The sequence below is a fragment of the Oryctolagus cuniculus genome, chromosome 10 (genome assembly GCF_964237555.1).
Source record: "Oryctolagus cuniculus chromosome 10, mOryCun1.1, whole genome shotgun sequence".
NCBI classification, from domain to species: Eukaryota; Metazoa; Chordata; class Mammalia; order Lagomorpha; family Leporidae; genus Oryctolagus; species Oryctolagus cuniculus.
The window spans coordinates 104,562,320-104,578,039 of NC_091441.1; the positions used below are offsets into that span (position 1 = coordinate 104,562,320).

General features: G+C 50.1%; 1 protein-coding gene across 8 annotated transcripts in view; it reads left to right on the top strand.

Annotated features, from left to right (window-relative positions):
- Positions 1 to 2,441: 2,441 nt before the first annotated feature.
- Positions 2,442 to 15,720, top strand: part of ANO10 (anoctamin 10) — a 198,046-nt gene continuing 184,767 nt past the window's right edge. For 2 of the 8 annotated variants that reach the window (XM_070050952.1, XM_070050955.1), the window contains exon 1: positions 2,652 to 2,672. The gene's annotated coding sequence lies outside the window, so the exon portion shown is untranslated. Of the gene's footprint in view, positions 2,629 to 2,651; positions 2,673 to 3,004; positions 3,250 to 3,918; positions 4,007 to 15,720 lie in introns of those variants that run through there. The other 6 variants (XM_051851848.2, XM_070050954.1, XM_070050949.1 and 3 more) reach the window with 6 other exon arrangements.

Genomic DNA, 15,720 nt, shown 5'->3' on the forward strand with positions numbered 1-15,720 from the left:
GGTTTGATCCACTGGTTCACTTCCCAGATGGCCTCAATGGCCGGAGCTGTGCTGATCTGAAGCCAGGAGCCAGGAGCTTTTTCCAGGTCTCCCATATGGGTGCAGGGGCCCCTGCAGAAGAAGAACAGCTGGGACTAGAACCAGCGCCCACATAGGGTGCCAGCACTACAGGCCAGGGCTTTAACCCACTACGCCACAGCGCCAGCCCAAATTTTCATGGATTACTACCATACCCTCTGGGAAAAAAAATAAATAAATAAATAAAAAGCATCCGGATTCGGAAAAAAACACTAAGAGCAGATGGGTTGAAGAGGGAATTAAAAATCTGAAGAAAGATCAATACAGGGGTGGTGTGATTCCTGATTCTTTTTCTTTTTATACAATCTCTATCATCATTTTATTTATTTGAGAGAGAGGGAGATAGAGACAGAGGGCACTCATATCTGCTAATTCACTCCCCAAACGGCGACGGCGGCTGGGGTCAGGCTAGAGCTGGAGCTGGGAGCTGGTGACCCTACTCAGGTCTTCCAGGGGGGAGGCTGGCACGCAACGACTTGAGCCATCACTGCTGACTCCCAAGGTCCATATCAGCAGCAAGCTAAAATCAGGGGCCAGAGCCAGGAGCGGAACCCAGGGGCTCCCATGTGGGATGCGGTGTCTTGACCACTTAGGCTATGGCGCTTCCTTTCCCCTCTCTAGCTCCTGACTTTGATCTGAGGACAGACTAAATTGTGAACCCGACGTTATCAGCAAACAGTGGAAGAGAAGCCTGACAGGGGACAGGACAGGACCAGGAAGAAGGTGGTGGACACGCCTCCTTGTTTTTCCTCCTCTCTTTCCTGCCTTGAGGCCAGCCCCAGTGGTGGAATTCTCAAGACCTTGAGGGAAAGCATGTCCCTGGGGACCAGAAGGAAATGCCTAAAAGCGAGGAGCTGGGTCGGGGAAATCTCTGCCCAGGGTCTGAGCTATGGTTTGTTGTGCAGCAAAAGGTAACGTGCAACCTGGGGATTCACGTCATTAACTGACGTCTGCCATCAGCTACGCCCAGCAACTTGTGCTTATCAGAAACCTTTCACTTGTTAATTGTGGATAGAAGATAAGATTGGTCACGTAAAAGGGACTTGCAATATTTCTATTCAAGGGTTATTTTTTTCCTAGTCCTTCCAGCCAAATAAATATCAGATATTGAAATTATATGCAGGCCGGCACCGCGGCTCAATAGGCTAATCCTCCACCTGCAGCGCCGGCACCCCGGGTTCTAGTCCCAGTCGGGGCGCCGGATTCTGTCCTGGTTGCTCCTCTTTCAGTCCAGCTCTCTGCTGTGGCCCGGGAGTGCAGTGAAGGATGGCCCAGGTCCTTGGGCCCTACACCCACATGGGACACCAGGAGGAAGCACCTGGCTCCTGGCTTCGGATCGGCACAGCTCTGGCCGTTGTGGCCATCTGGGGAGTGAATCAGCGGATAGAAGACCTCTCTCTCTGTCTCTCTCACTATCTAACTCTGCCTGTCAAAAAAAATTTTTAAAAAAGAAATTATATGCAGGGATGAGCAGACAGGAAGTGTGCAGGTACAAAAGTCTAGTGCATGTTCTGTATCCTATTGGCATCCCTGAACACTTTGCCTGATCCTCAGAAGAGAGAGAACCTCTGGTCATGCCCTTGCAGGCCCTGGAGAAGCCAGCCTCAGCAGAACCGGGTCAACAAGGCAGTGAGCTCATGACCGCACCAGGGGTCTCGAAGGGACGATCAGCCCCTCCGAGTGCCGGCATTGCGCTGCTCTTTTCTCCTGCCTGCAACCCAGGACCCAGAGAAGGGGTGGAGCGGGAAGGCAGGGCAGCCTCTCCCCACTGCAGGGTTGGGGCGCACGGCTCTGGCCTGAGCTGGGTGGGTGCAGGGAGAAAGCCTGCGTCCACCCCACCCCCTTGTTTACACCTACTGCTTGCCTGCTCTGGACCTAAGGCTGTGAGGAGCGCAGGGCATGTCTGTGGCCCAAACTAACAACAACAAACAAACCTACCCTTGTGAAGCTTACAGTCTAGGGAGACTGGCCACGAATCTGATACAGAGCAGGAGGGGTTGATGGGTGCTGTGGGAGGAAGCAGTGGAGAGCAGGTGTTAGACAGATGTGCAGAATGAGCCTAGGTGAGCAGGAGAAAACCAAAGACCTGAGCACTGGGGTTTATACCTCCTGAAAGTGAATTACAGCTAAAAAGGGACCTGATCTTAGACCTGACAGTGACAAGACAGAAATACGAGTGACCATGCCACTCCCCAGTTACTACCACTATTGGTGAGCGCGAGCCCAGGTAGGTCCCGCCCCCTCCGGGAGTGACAAGCTCAGCTAGGCCCGCCTCTCCCCTTCCGGCTACGCCCCCTCGACCGGGCAGCTCGGAGAAGCCCCGCCCTGTCCAGAGGCCCCGCCTCCCCCGCCGAGGCCCCGCCTCCCCCGCCTGTGCGTTGCAGCGTCCAGGCCCGGCCACGCGCGCCACGCCCAGCGCCCTGCAGCGCCCACCGGGCAGGCCCGTCCCGCCCCCTGGTCCTCCCTGGCCCGAGCGTGCGCTCGCCCGGCTCGGCGGCGCTGCCGGCTCCCCGGGTCCGCCCCCGAAGACGTGGAGCGGCGCGGCGGCCGGTGAGTGGGGGAGGGGGCGGGGGACCCTCGGCCTCTGCCCGCGAGTGAGTGTGTGCGTGTGTGTGCGCGCGTGTGGGTGGGTGGCTAAGGCCCGGCTACCGGCGCCGCTGTCAGCCGCCGCCCTTCCTTCCCGGGACGCGCCGGGGCTGGCGGTCGCGGGGAAGGGGGAGCGGGACGGGCGCGGCGGTAGCGGTGTCGGGGGTCTGGGGGCGGTTGAGGGGAGGTCGCGGGTGGGGGCCGGGAGAGGCCTGGCGGGAGTGCAGGGGTGAGCGGTGAGGGGCGCGGGCGGGCGAGGCCGCGCGCGGGGCGGCGTTGGCGGGCGCGCGGGGGGCTGCTCGCGCTCCCACCCGGGGGCGTCTGATGGCGGCGCACGTGCGGGGCAGCGCCCGGCGCACCTGAGGGGCGCGCGTGGCGCGGGGTCCTGGAAGAGCCTGGCCCGAGGAGTTTAAATCCAACCCTGCGGGTTTTTAATACAAATCTGCTCCCGGGTGTGCGCCGGGACTGGGTGTTTGCCGACGGTGAGCAGGATAAGAAGTTGTAAGTGATGGGAGGTAGCGCGTCTGCGACCTGCTGGTGTTGGGAGTCCAGCACCGCGGAGGAATGAAATTGGAGAGATGTGAGGTAAAAGGAGATGGAAAGGGCCTGGTAACTTGCAGTGTGTGTTGTGCTTCCGTCAAAACTGGGGGACGCCCTGTTTCATTGAAGAACACTTGGAAGGTAGAGAAAGAGTGGGGCGGATCGACCCCTCTGCCTGTGACTTCACCCCCCCCCCCCCGTCTTAACATTTAGTCTTTTGGTGTTTTTTTTTTTTTGTAAACGAACATATTACGTAATTTGGAAAGTATTGTGTTACTTTGTATCTTGTGTTTTTCTCCCGCTTAAAAACTTTCTCAACTTAGCATTTACCGGGATCACTAAAAATTCTTCTTAACCGTTGTTTTTTTTAAGATTTAAAAAATTTATTTGAAGGAGTTATGGAGAGAGAGATCTTCCATTCTGGTTCACGCCCCAGATGGCCACAAGAGACGAGAGCTTCATCCGGGTCTCTCACATGGGTGCAGGGGCCCAAGCACTTGGACCATCCTCTGCTGCTTTTCCCAGGTCATTAGCAGGGAGCTGGATTAGAAGTGGGAGCAGCCTAGACACAAACCAGTGCCCATATGGGCGGCTTTACCCACTATGCCACAATGCTGACCCCAAACATCCTTTTTTTTTTTCCCCAAAGAAAAGATTATTTATTTGAAAGTTCAAGAGAGAAAAAGACCTATCATTTGCTGGTTCATTCCCCAGATAACTGCAACAGCTGGTGCTGGGCCACGCCAAAGCCAAGACCTCCATCCAGGTGTCCCCACTGGGGCCATCATCTACTGCCTCCCAGGTGGGTGAGCAGGGAGCTGGATCTGAAGCTAGGCTGTCGGGGCTGGAACTGGCACTCGGATGTGGGAGATGAGGAGCGCAGGCATCCCAAGCACCTTGACCCACTGTGCCACAACTCCCAGCCCTTAAACAACTTTGTAAGTGGTTGTCTAACTGCTCATCTCACGGGTTAATTCTGTGGTCAGAGAATCCAATATCAGCCGTGTACCTCGTACTGTGCTTGGAGGTGAAGATTCAGTGTTGCTGAAGATAGGTTGCTTTGTCCCGAGCCTAAATGATAGCTGTGCTATGCGTTCTTAGTTCACAGTCTCTGAGTTATCTTTAGTTTTTTGCTTTTACAAACAATAAAACCTTCGTTCTCCGTAGAATCCATCTAGTGTTGTATGTGAATCAAAAGCTGTTATTTTTATCATGTGTGGGTTTCTGTGTGTATGCATTATACGGAGGAAAACAGAGAATCTTTTTGAAGTAAATCTTCAAATTTTAAAAGTTTTGATACAGTTAATTTATAAAAAGTTGCCAAAATAATACAAAGACTTCCATATGCTCTTCACCTACTTTCCCGAATGGCGATTCCTTACATAACCGTGGGACAGCCACGGGAACCGGGGAATGTGTGCCGATACACTTCTGCTGAGACTTCTGCAGCCTGACTCCGGTTTCACCTGCATCGCGGACACCTGGGCTCCGGCGCAGCATCCTGTGTTGGGTTCAGGCGTCCTGTCTCCACAGCTGTGTTGAATCCCCATCCTCTTAAACTGACCTGTTAGAAAGCCTGCATCAGCCCTAAACGCAGATCTAATGCCACCTGCCTTCGATTCCTGTGTAGGTAGGCTTCTCTGGGATGCAGCTGTGGAATCCGTCAGTTACCTTTAATCTCTTGTATGTACTACTTGGAAATCGTCCAGATTTACAGAATAGGAGTGATCCGAGTGACCTACACTTGTCTGTCTCGCGGGGCTACGGATCGGCACTGGAAACCTCTGGAAAGCAGCGTGCCGACTGCTAAGTCCCATCTCGGGATATCTTTGAGGAAAGGGTGATGCCCTTGCTCTGTGTTGAGGTGTGGTCCTGGTTTTAAACATGAAAATCTGTGTCCCAGAAAACACCTCCAACTGGAGCAGCTTCTCAGCCCCTAGAGCGACTGCCTGTTATCTCAGCCAAAACCAGCAGCGCCTTGGCAGGATCTGGGCTAATGCATGGTAGCAACAAACACCCTGTGTGGGGGCTGGCTCTGTGGTGCAGAGGCACAGTGGGTTGATGCCTTGGCCTGAAGCTCCGGCATCCCCTATGGGCGCCGGTTCTAGTCCCTTCTGCTCCACTTCCGATCCAGTTCTCTGCTATGGCCTGGGATAGCAGTAGAAGATGGCTCAGGTCCTTGGGCCCTTGCACCCACGTGGGAGACCCAGAGGAAGCTCCTGGCTCCTGGCTTCGGATTGGTGCAGCTCCGGCTGTTGCGGCCAATTGAGGAGTGAACCATCAGATGGAAAACCTCTCACCTCTCTCTCTCTCGGCCTCTCCTCTCTCTGTGTAACTCTGACTTTCAAAAAAATATTAAAAAAAAAACACACACACACACACACACCCTGTATGGCCTCCCTGGGGTTGCCGTGGGGAGACTCAGCTGTGTGACCCTGGGCATATCTGGTCCTGTGCAGCCGCTCTGGCCTAGTCCCTCGCTTTCGTGGCAAGGTTGTCTTTGGTGTACTGTGTGTCATCCAACAGCGTTGAGGTGACCCAAGTCCCTAGTGGCCTTCTTTCGGGAAATGAGCCTCTGCGTTTTTGTCTTTGTCACCGAGGATCTCGGGTGAGGGTGGTGTGTGCAGTGCTGGGGGGTTTTCCACTCTGTTCTGTTATAGGAGTCTCCAGGATGGAGGCTCCCACACCTGTGGCCGTGGTTAACTGCCTGCCTGCAGGGTCTACACAGAGGCCTGGAAGTGGGGTCAGCTCTCACTCAGACCCTCTGGGGCATCCTGGCCCCCTGTGAACTCTGGCCTTTGTAATTCTAAGTTTTCTCCAAGGAACTCTCTCTTGTCTACCAGCTTCATCCCTGCAACCCTAAATTTGTCTCTTACTGAATTGTTTGCTGTTCTCTTTCATGTTTCTCCTGGCGCTTTTCCTTCTTAGTCTTCGGATTCTTGATAATCCCATTGACTTCTTTTTTAACCCAAACTCTGCAAGAGGATGATCTCCCAAATCAAGAAAGCATCATTCTTGTGCTTAGATAAAACATCACACTGCTCTCACCCTCTAAGTGTATTTCTTTGCATCTTGAGCACCATGGTCTGGAGTTGCCTCTTGTAGACCAGCGATCCAGTGGCCAATGTAAAAGCCACAAGACTCTACTTCCTCTCTTAATGTCTCTTTGGCCCTGTGTGTGATGGAACCCATGAAGAAGAACAAAATTTAGGATAGCTATCTCTTGTTAAAAATTCCATGCTGCCTTGGCATGGTTAATTCTTTCTTTAATTAATTATTTATTTATTTTGACAGGCAGAGTGGACAGTGAGAGAGAGAGAGAGAAAGGTCTTCCTTTGTCGTTGGTTCATCCTCCAATGGCTGCCGCGGCCGGCGCACTGTGGCCGGCGCACCGCGCTGATCCGAAGCCAGGAGCCAGGTGCTTCTCCTGGTCTCCCATGGGGTGCAGGGCCCAAGCACCTGGGCCATCCTCCACTGCACTCCCTGGCCACAGCAGAGAGCTGGCCTGGGTGGGGGGCAACCGGGACAGAATCTGGCGCCCCGACTGGGACTAGAACCCGGTGTGTCAGCGCTGCTAGGTGGAGGATTAGCCTATTGAGCTGTGGCGCTGGCTGGCATGGTTAATTCTTGATCCTGTACCCAGGGTCTAGGAGGGACCCCAGTGTTCTAGACCTTGGAGTTGCTGTCCGGGCCAACAGTCTACCTTCCAGTGTGCCCAGGAAGTCTGCTGAATGATTCTTTGCTTTGACATTGGCTCCAACTAGAATAATAAGGTTCCAGCTACACTTGCAGCTCAGTGCTGGCCGAGGTTGCCATGAGGCTTCTTTTTTCCACAAATTTCCTCCTCCTCTCCATTTTTGCACCGTTGGGGCAGCTAGTAGGAGAAGGGAGACTGGATCACGCCTGGGTGTCACTTGCAAGGTGAAAGCCTGCCTCGTCCACTGCCTGCTGTTAGCAGAGCAGAGGGCAGGAATCCCCCAGGAAGGCAGTGACAGGGATCCCTGGAGGAGACCCCATACTGAGGTGGGATTACCATATGGGGCCAGGGATTTCCTGGGCAGAGGGCACCCCTGGGTGAGGTTAAGGGACAGGAGGAGAAGAGTGTAGGTGGTGGGAGAGGGAGCCTGCTTTTTGGGTGATGTGGCCTGTGAGTATGCTGGTGTAGGGTGCTGTGGCCTCTTAGTGCTCTGGCCTTTAAGGATACTGTGGTCCAGTAGGCGGCACAAGCACAGAGCAGCTGAAAACAGGCAAGAGGGAGCTGAGTTGATCCTTATGGACACTGTGTCACCAGCAGTCTCGACACCTTCAAGATCATCTGAGGTCTCTGAGCCTGTGGGGGGCAAGCTCCGCTCCAGAGGAGCAGCAGGCAGCCTTCCCGGTTCACACTGCTGGGGCAGAATTCAAGCAGTTGACACTTGTGGTATACACAGAGAGCGAGGTCTTCCATCTGCTGGTTCGCTCCCTATATGGCCACAATGGCTGGAGCGGCACTGATCCAAAGCCAAGGGCTTATTCCTGGTCTCCCACACGGGTGCAGGGACCCAAGCACTTGGGCCATCCTCCACTGCCTTCCCAGCTCATCAGCAGAGAGCTGGACTGGAAGAGGAGCAGCTTGGACAAGAACCGGTGCCTTAGCCTACGATGCCATAGTGCCAGCTCCAGACGTGAGATTTTTATTGGGCTGAAACACGCTGCAAGGCTATAGCAAGGCCAGTGTTACTTTCTGAAGATGAGGCAGTTTTCTGGATAAGAGTGAGGAAATGTGCTTACATCCTGAGTCCCATTATTTCTTGTTGTTAAGCAGAAGGCATTTCATTGTTAACTTTTACTTAAAACCATTTTTAAAGCCATGTGGCTTTTATATAAGATTGACATGGCTTTAATCTGATAAATAAAGCAAAGTATCTTATATAGTTTTTTTTTTCTTATTTTAAAGATTTATTTATTTGTAAGTCAGAGTTACACACAGAGAGAAGGAGAGGCAGCGAGGGAGGGATCTTCAGTCCGCTGGTTCACTCCCCAATTAGCTGCAATGTCCAGAGCTGCACCAATCCCAAGCCAGGAGCCTGGAGCCTCTTCTGGGTCTCCCACTTGGGTGCAGGGGCCCAAGGACCTGGCCATGTTACACTGCTTTCCCAGGCCACACCTGAGAGCTGGATCGGAAGTGGAGCAGCCGGGACTTTAACCGGCACCCGTATGTGATGCCGGTACTGTGGGCAGTGGCTTTACCTGCTACACTATAGAGCCAGCCCCTTTTGGTTTTATTTTTTTTTTATATCATTGGACCTCAGTTAACTAAAATGTGTATTTTGTATATACTATTGAAAATATAGGAATTCTATATTATTTTAGAAATACAGACCCCTGTCTCTGTGGTCAACTACCAGCTCGGGGCCTGCACTGTGGCGCAGCAGGTTAATCCTCCACCTGCAGCACTGGCATCCCATATTGGCACTGGTTTGAATCCTGGCTTCTCCTATTCCAATCCAGTTCTCTGCTATGGCCTGGGAAAGCAGTAAAAGATGGCCTAAGTGCTTGGGCCCCTGCACCCACGTGGGAGACCCAGAAGAAGCTCCTGGTTCCTGGCTTCAGATCAGTGCAGCTCTGGCCTTTGGTGCCTTTTGGGGAGTGAACCATCAGATGGAAGACCTTTCTGTCTGTCCTTCTCACTGTCTGTAATTCTCTCTCTCAAATAAATAAAATCTTTAAAAAAAGACCAGCTCAGTAAGATTGAAAATGTAAAGAAGGAAATTAAAATCATTCTAAATCCTGCTTCCTAGAGAAAGCAATTGGGATAAATGAATCAGACTTGTCCCTCATGCCTTTCTTATGTGCGCGCGTGCACACACACAGGTGTGTACACACGTGGTGAAGGACCTGGGCCCTGGTGTCAGCCTGCCTGTCCAAGTCCCAGCTGCCCTGTCTGCTACTGTGAGATACTGGACAAGCTATTTCTATGTGAGAATTAAATGGGTTATTTCACATAAAAATGGGTAGCTCAGGACCTCACATGCAGTAAATTCTCAGCAAATAATAGCTGTGTTTATTGTATAATTTATGTGGGGTCATAGTTCACATTTTTGCCTTAAAATGGAAGTACTTTTCATGTTAATATAGTTGGATTTATATCCTATGGTTTCTAGCAGCTTGTTTTGCCGTATTTAGCTAATCTCTTGATGGAGTTCAGGACTATCTAATGAGATATTTTATAATAATTTTTTTTGCCGTGAATACATAAAAACAATAATTGAAATATATAAAGAACTTCTAATACATATTTGTTTAATTGTCTCATTTTTTAAAAAAGGTTTATCTATCATTTGAAAGGCAGAGTGAGAAGGAGAAAGATTTTCTTTCTGCTTGTTCACTCCCCAAATGGCCGCAATGACTGGGGCTGGGCCAGCTAATGCCAAGATCCTGGAATTGTGTGCAGGTCTCCTACATGAGTGTCAGGGATTGGAGTCCTTGGGCCATCATCTCCTGCTTTCCCAGGCATATTAACAGGGGCTGCACTGGAAGTGGAGCAGCCGGGATTCGAACTGTTGCTTTGATAAGGGAAGCTGGCATAGTGAGCAGTGGTTTAACTTGTTGTGCCATAACACTAATTCCAGTTACCTTCTTGAGGTAAATTTCCCAAGTAAGTAAATCCAGCTATTATGGATATATAGATACAGATATATTTAAAAATTTTTCTTCCTGGAATAGATTCCCAGAAGTTAAATTGTTATGTTAAAGAGTATGACTATATAATATTTCATATTTCCACTTTGCTTTCTGGAAAGGGGGTATTAAATTAAAACTTCTATCAGCAATGTGTAAAAATACCCCAATTCTCTACACTTAAGACCAAATTCTTTCTTCCTGCATTTTTTAACTTTAGCAAATAAATATATATATCTGATAAATTCATTTACATAAAAGACAAAGTGATGGAGAGACAGGATGAGGGAGAGAAAGAGAAAGATCTTTGATCTGCTGATTCATTCTCCGGATTGCCACAGAACCAGGGCTGGGTCAGACTGAAGCAGGAGTGAGGAGCTCCATCCAGGTCTCCCATGAGGGAACCCAAGTACGTGACCATCATCTGCTGCCTCCCACGGTGCACGTTAGCAGGAAGCTGGATCAGAAGTACAGAATAGGGGCTGGTGCCATGGCTGAGTGGATTAAGCCACTGCCTGAGTGCCAGCGTCCGTATGGGCAGTGGTTCGAGTCCTGGCTGCACCACTTCTGATCCAGCTGCCTGCTAGTGTGCCTGGGAAAGCAGCAGAAGATAGCCCAAGTGCTTTGGTCCCTGCAACCTTGTGGGAGACATGGAAGAAGTTCCTAGTTCCTGGCTTCAGCCTGGCCCAGCCCTGGGTGTGGGAGGCATCCGGGAAGTGAACCAGCAGGTGGAAGGCTGCCTCCTCTCCCCCCGGCCCCAGCCCCATAACTCTGCCTTTCAGAAAAAAAAAAAAAAAAACCAGAATGTCTGGGGATCCAACTGGCACTCCAATATGGGATGCAGGCATCCCAAGCAGTGGTTTAAGCTGCTGAGGTCCAGTGCCTCCCTAGCTTTGTCAATTTAAAAAGGAAAAAAAAAAAAAAATCTTGTTAGTTTACATCTCTTTTATTCTTAACTTTGGATATCTTTTCAAATGCATGTTAACATGTTTCTTGGGTGAGTTGTGTTTTCATGGTTTTGTATTTTTTGTTGCTGATTTGTAAGAATGCTGTATATCGGGGTTAGTAGCTTTTGTCCTTCACACATTGCAAATATTATTAAGGTGTGGCTTGCATAATTAATTTCACATGGTATCTCAAATGACATTAAATCAGTGAGTATTTATTGTGAGTTTTTAGTGTTCATAATTTTTTTTAAAGATTTAGATTTATGTATTTATTTGAAAGGCAGAGTTAGAGTGAGTGAGAGAGGGAGGGAGAGGTCTTCCATCCGCTAGTTTGCTCCCCAAATGGCTGCAAAAGCCAAAGCTGAGCTGATCTGAAGCCAGGTGCCAGGAGCTTCCTTCGTGTCTCCCACGTGGGTGCAGGGGCCCCAGGACTTGGGCCATCTTCCACTGCTTTCCCAGGCCATAGCAGAGAGCTGGATCGGAAGTGGAGCAGCCAGGACTTAAACTGGTGCCCATATGGGATGCTGGCAATGCAGGTGGTGGCTTTTACACACTATGCTATGACCCTGGCCCCAGAAAAATTTTTAGAAACTTAATTTTTAAAAAAAAAATTTATTTGCCATGCAGGAATTGAGAGAAAGACAAAGAGCATGCTCCCATCTCTTGGTTCACTCCCCAAATGCCCACAATGGCCAGGCCTGGAGCAGGCCTGAAGTTGGGAGCTGGGAACTCAATCTGGGCCTCCCATGTAGGTGGGCAATTAGCTGAGCCGTCACCACCGTCTCCCAGGGTCTGCAGTCAGCAGCTGGGACCTGGAGCGTACCAGGTACCTCCGTGGGACATGAGTGTCTTAACCAGTGCCTTCACTGTGTAGGCCAAACACCTGCCCCCGTATCTTTAGATTAGGAACTTGTTTTCCATTTCTCAGCAAAATGGTTTTGTGACCCAGTAATGATTAACAAGCGGGGCATCTTGCAGTTGATATCAGGCAATGCAGAAATATCTGGAAAGTTTGACCTTCGATGCGAATCCACAAATAGTCTGCTGAAGACTCTGTCTCCTTCCACTTAACCGTTCTTTCCCGCTTTGCAGTTTCTCCGTTCACAGCTCTTGCCATGTCCCAGGCACGAAGCCTTGGAGTCGCGTATGGCAAGGTGAAGGCTTTCAGCTTCTTAGTGTCCCTTCCCACCCAACTGATGGCTCCTGCTGATGCTGCCCTGCCCCCATCAGCACACCTGGCCCAGCACATCCCATCCCAGGATGACTTGATGTACACCTGTTCCTGGACTGGGGGCTCCCCTGGGGGAAGACGGATGCTTTTCTGCCCATCCCCTCAGACTCTGTCCCTGCCTGGCTCATTATTAATAAGTGCATGATCAAGGTTGGTTGTGTTTGATATTCCTATTTTGGAAGGTGATAAAGCTGCACCTCTACATTGTACTGGTAGATTAGTGTTGTAATTGTTTGAGAGAATTCAAGGAGTACTATCAAGAACGTCTGTATTTGTGGACCTTTAATTTGTCTGTTGAGATTGATGTTACTCTGACACAGAGTCCTCCCCTTGCAAACCTGCAGGGAGCCCTTACTGACCCCGGGTCAGGTGAAGACTCTAGCAGTTGTTGGCTTTCAGTGGCTCCAGCTTATGAAACACAGCCTCCAGCTGTGGTCAAGGCAGTCTTGTCCTCACGCCATCATTGGTTTTCCTTATGTTCTCTGTAGAACGCGTTTTTCCCTTTTCATGATCCAACCCCTTTGTGCGTGAACTGTACTGGCTGGATTGTTAGCTAATTGTGGTTGAGTAGCACATCCTGCATGATCTAATGGCCGTTGCAGAACCCCAGCGTGTTTGCTTTGGCCCATGCTTTTAAGTAGTGGCTCCTGATGCATTTGGAGCATACCATGAATCCAGCATTTATTTAGGAGATCTGTATTGCCCCAAACTAAATCTGCACTCTTGTTAGAGGCAAAAAAAAAAAAAAAAAAAAGGAGGTGACCGGTCCAAGTCAGACCACTTGGGGATTGCTGCAAGACTGACTTCTGCCCCAGGAAGGAAAAGTGTTGCATGCCACTGGGCGCTGGCCACTTCCTTTGTGATTACGCGCATGAATTGATTTGCGGTTGTACTTTGGAGTTTTTTTCAAACTTAGTTGGAAGGACCACGTTAGGACAAGGGAGCCTGAAGTCTGAAAGTTACCCCTGGCTGAGGATCACTGGGTGAGAGTCACAGGGAAAAAAAATAAAAACATGTTAGAGGAAGTAAGCTGTTAGGCCTTAGCCACGGACTGGGTTTGTGGCTCTCCAGGTTGATGCCTGTGTTTCTCAAGCTTGGCAACACAGCTAAGAAATGGTCTCCCTGATCTCCCCCCTTCATCTCTGCCTCTGATTTCTCACTCCTGCTCCTTTCCCTCCCCTCCCCTCCCCTCTTGCCTTGAGGCATTTTTGGAGATGCCCAAGAACTTGGAAAAATATTTTTTTTAAGTGCAAAGGAATTCAAACTCAAAAAAAAAAAAAAAAAAAAAAAGCATCCCTGTATAAGTGAGAAAGGGAAACTGGAAGAGGGCTGATGGGGGCTGGGGAGAAGTCTGTGTATTTGGTGTTGGGTCAGGTTCATCCTGGGGTCTGAGACAGTTTCCAGCAGCGGTGGGATTGCCTGATGCAGCTGCATTTAGAAGACGCAAGAGGAGACACAGATCTCCAGGACAGGAGCAGGGAGGCTAGAAGTTGAAGGCAGGAGATTGTAGAGAAGGTAGAAGTCAGGGACACACTTTGCAGCAAGTGCTAGGAGACACCAGAAGGGAAAGGAGCTTACAGAGCTGCGGGGACATCATGGGTCCAGCATCCTTGCAGCCCAGGAGAGTCTGTGGTTACCTTGAACTTAAATCGGTGTTTTATTTTCTGTGGTTCTTAAAAGTGTTAGCAAGTGAAAGGCAAAGAGAAAAGAGAGAGCAAGGGGCAGGCAGAGATCTTCCTCTGCAGGTTCACTTCACAAATGGCTGGGCCAGGCTGAAGCCAGGTGCCCAGAGCACCATCAGGGTCTCCCAAATGGGTGGCGGGGGCCCAAGTTCTTGGCCCATCTTCTGCTTTCCTAGGTGTGTTATCAAGGAACTGGATCACATAGGCTGGAGTCGTGAATGTGGACTTAACCTGCTGTGTCAGAACACCAGCCCCAGCCAGAGCGTCTGGAGTATGTCATGGGTCACTAGAGAGAGTTCGTCCAGCCTATGGCCGGTTACTGTGCTGTCAACTTTTATCATACTTGTTGCTTTGAGCTGGAAACTTGATCAGACTTGATTAGCGTTTCTCTGATAATAGTAGCCAGGGACATAAAAATGTTACCATTTGTTGAATACCTGCTCTGTAGGAATGCATGCTGTTCATGTGTTTTGTTCTTTTCTTTGACTCCAAACCATTGTGGTTTGTGTTTTTATTATTTCCACCTTACAGAAGAGGGTGAGTAGGGGCTGGTGATGTAGTGTAGTAGGTTAAACTTCCGCCCGTGGTGCTGGCATCCCATATGGGTGCATGTTCAAGTCCTGGCTGCTCCACTTCTGATCCAGCCTCCTGCCTATGGCCTGGGAAAGCAACAGAGAATGGTCCATGTGGGAGGCCCGGGGGAAGTGCCTGGCTTTGGATTAGCCCAGCTGTGGCCAGTGTGGCCATTTGGGGAGCGAACCAGCAGATGGAAGACCTCTCTCTCTCTTTCCCTCTCTGTGTAACTCTGTCTTTCAAATAAATAAATAAATCTTAAAAAAAAAAAAAAAAAAGAGGGCAGGAATGAATAAATTTCCTAGGGACACTTAACTAAGAGATTGTGAATGTGAATTTAGGGCTGCCTATAGGCAGAGGTGAAGCTCTTCCTAACCATTACATTCTGATAGTACTTAGCTTGTACTAAAAGGCACAATCTTAACACTGAAACAAAACAAGACAGTGAAGCTGTATTAATCAGAAGAAGCTAAACTGCATTACTGTTTAGATCCCACACGTTTAATAGGCTTCATTGTAATACATTTCTCATTGGCCTAAGAGCTCAAGGCAGGCATTCTGGACTGGGGGCAGCTCGACTCCCCTCTGTGATCTGGGGAGCCAGGCTTCTTGTCCTGTGTCTCACCATCCCAGAGCCTCCTGGAAGAGGGAAGAGAACGTGATAGGAGGCATGACCATCGCCTTCAAGGCCTTGCTCTGGAGTGGGCATTCACTGCTGCCATTCCCGTTCTGTTGGCTAGGATGTAGTCTGATGTGCCCCCAGCTCCAGCAGGCCGGGCGAGCCAGTCCTGCCCTTGGGCTCAGGCGAAGAAGGGGAGGGTGGCTGGGACAGAACTGAGGAGAAAAAGGATTAGGTAGAGGATTGGAAGTGAAAGCCCTAGTCGAGGCCTCAGGATTCTTGTGATGTTTCCTCCAGTTGATCCCCACACTGCGGCTTCTCTGGGGGAGAGTGGTGAGGACTGCTTACTAATAGCTCGCTAGATGATGATTGGGAATTCCTGATACTTAGTATTCATCAGTGAAAGTAGGATTCCCGTCACTGAAGGCTCTCGTTGAGCCATCGGCTAAGGCGTCGCTAGCAGTCGGGCTGGTGGCGCTAGAGATGCATCTTGAGGCTCCTGCATGTGGAGGACTGGAATTCTCCTGAATGTCAGCAAGGCTCCTTGGTGGAAAGCTCGTTGTCGGTGTTTCTTCAGCTGGTCCCGATTCTGGCTGCCGAGTATTTGTTGTTTGTTTATATTAATAATATTTGGGTGCTGTTTTACTTGTTTTTGATACATGTAATTTTGCCTTAGGCCAGAAGAATCTGTGATACATCATTTTATCTTGAATTTTCTATTTTTTTAAAGGTTATTTATTGGAAAGGCAGGATTAGCCATTTGCTGTTTCACTCCTCCAATGGCTGCCACAGCCAGGGTTGGAA